Source organism: Entelurus aequoreus, linkage group LG02, assembly GCF_033978785.1.
Source record: "Entelurus aequoreus isolate RoL-2023_Sb linkage group LG02, RoL_Eaeq_v1.1, whole genome shotgun sequence".
Taxonomy (NCBI): domain Eukaryota; kingdom Metazoa; phylum Chordata; class Actinopteri; order Syngnathiformes; family Syngnathidae; genus Entelurus; species Entelurus aequoreus.
In genome coordinates, this window is record NC_084732.1 from 15,130,379 (window position 1) to 15,132,878 (window position 2,500).

At 39.9% G+C, this 2,500-nt stretch overlaps 1 protein-coding gene across 1 annotated transcript in view; it reads left to right on the forward strand.

Annotated features, from left to right (window-relative positions):
* Nucleotides 1-2,500, forward strand: part of zdhhc1 (zinc finger DHHC-type containing 1) — a 19,818-nt gene that overhangs the window by 1,459 nt on the left and 15,859 nt on the right.

Genomic DNA, 2,500 nt, shown 5'->3' on the forward strand with positions numbered 1-2,500 from the left:
ACGTGAGAATCGCGATTCGAATTCAAATTGATTTTTTTCCCACACCCCTAATAAATATGGTTTTCTACACCAAATTTAATCTATTATTCAACTTCTTCTTCTTCTCCAGATTTTGCCGCGCTCTACCTTCCACATTTTTCATCCGGTTCAAACCGTTCCAACTTCAAACTGTTCAGCCTATTCGGGAATCGCAGGCTTTCCCTTGAAAAATTCAAAAAATTCCCAGATTTCCCAGAATTCCAGGCTTCCCATGACATTTTTCCCATTCAAAATGAATTGGCCATTTTTCAAACTTCCACCATTTCCACATTTTTCAAACTATTTGCGAATAAAAACAATTTTCTGGAAATAAAAAAAGATTTGAAAGTTACAAAAAACATTTTCTTCAATTAAAAAAACGATGTTCTTCAATTAAAAAAAAATATTTGCAAGTAGAGATGTCCGATAATGGCTTTTTTGCTGATATTCCGATATTGTCCAACTCTTAATTACCGATTCCAATATCAACCGATACCGATATATACAGTCGTGGAATTAACACATTATTATGCCTAATTTTGTTGTGATGCCCCGCTGGATGCATTAAACAATGTAACAAGGTTTTCCAAAATAAATCAACTCAAGTTATGGAAAAAAATGCCAACATGGCACTGCCATATTTATTATTGAAGTCACAAAGTGCATTATTTCTTTTAACATGCCTCAAAACAGCAGCTTGGAATTTGGGACATGCTCTCCCTGAGAGAGCATGAGGAGGTTGAGGTGGACGGGGGGGCGTAAAGGGCAGCGGGGGGTGTATATTGTAGCGTCCCGGAAGAGTTAGTGCTGCAAGGGGCTCTGGGTATTTGTTCTGTTGTGTTTATGTTGTGTTACGGTGCGGATGTTCTCCCGAAAGGTGTTTGTCATTCTTGTTTGGTGTGGGTTCACAGTGTGGCGCATATTTGTAACAGTGTTAAAGTTGTTTATACGGACACCCTCAGTGTGACCTGTATGGCTGTTGACCAAGTATGCCTTGCATTCACTTGTGTGTGTGAAAAGCCATAGATATTATGTGACTGGGCCGGCACGCAAATGCAGTGCCTTTAAGGCACACCCCGTCCCCTAAAAGATTTTAAAGTTAAAAAAACTTTTTTCTTCAATCAAAAAAAAATATTTGCAAGTAAAAACTATTTTCTGCAAGAAAAACAAATGATTGGCAAGTCCAATTTTTTTTTTTTCAATTGGAAAAAAAACAATTTGAAAGTACTGTGATGAGGTGACGACTTGTCCAGAGTGTACACCGCCTTCCGCCCGAATGCAGCTGAGATAGGCTCCAGCACCCCCCGCGACCCCAAAAGGGACAAGCGGTAGAAAATGGATGGATGGAGGGAATTTGCAAGTAAATAATAACCCCAATTTTCTGCAAATTAAAAAATTATTCGCAGGTCAAATGTTTTATTTTCGATTCAAAAAACGATTTGCAAGTTTGTAAACAAATTTCTTCAAGTTAAAACTTTTGGCAGTAATATTCCACCCTGGTAAAATGGTGAACAGAAGAGAAGGGGAAACTCACAGGTTAATTACTCACAGGTTGAGCTTCTTTGTTTTTCCATCCCCACCCTGCTTCTTCATCTTTGTTTTTTGGCGGACGACACCATGCGCAAATAACAGTAGCTCTCACGGCCTTACATTGACTCTGCAACACGACCTGTCGTTGTAGAGTGCGGATTACGGGGTGCTATGAGTGCAAGTGTGTGGATCGCGCAGGGTGCAAAATTACTGCCAAAAGTTTTACTTTGTAGATAATAGTTTTTATACTTTTTGTGTGTTTGTGGAATATTGGCAGTAATCACAACATTAAAAACAACAAAAAAGTACTATTGAAAATAAAATAACATAGTAATGGGTTTACATCACATGTTTACATTCTAACATGTCCGAAAAGGAGTAGGAATAAGCAGAGCTTATTTAATCCTACCCCTTTTCTGTCTAGATATAATTCCTAACACAATTGTTCACTTCCTTTCTCAATCTTTGACCCAACAACAATAAATGAAGAAGTAAAAAAACATCAATACAATTCACATGGATAGGTAGGTAAATTGCTGGGTGGTGTGGCTTGAATGGTAGAACCGCCGTCCAGCAACTTGAGGGTTCCTGGTTCGATTCCAGCTTCCGCCATCCTAGTCACGGCCGTTGTGTCCACGTCACTCACTTTGCTCCCATTGCCACTCACACTGGTGTATGATTGTGTATGAATGCTTGGCGGTGGTCGGAGGGTCCGTAGGCACAAATTGGCAGCCACACGTCTGTCACCCCAGGGCAGCTGTGGCTTCAGATGTAGCTTACCACCGTCAACGTGTGAATGTGGAACGAATGAATGATGGGTTCTCAGTTCTCTTTGAAGCGCTTTGAGTGTCTATAAAAGTGCGATATGGTCAGGTTCAAACACTGATGACATCTATTAAACAGACAAGAAGCAAGGAATCATGCAGAGACAGAGTTCAATTTAGCTCATGAG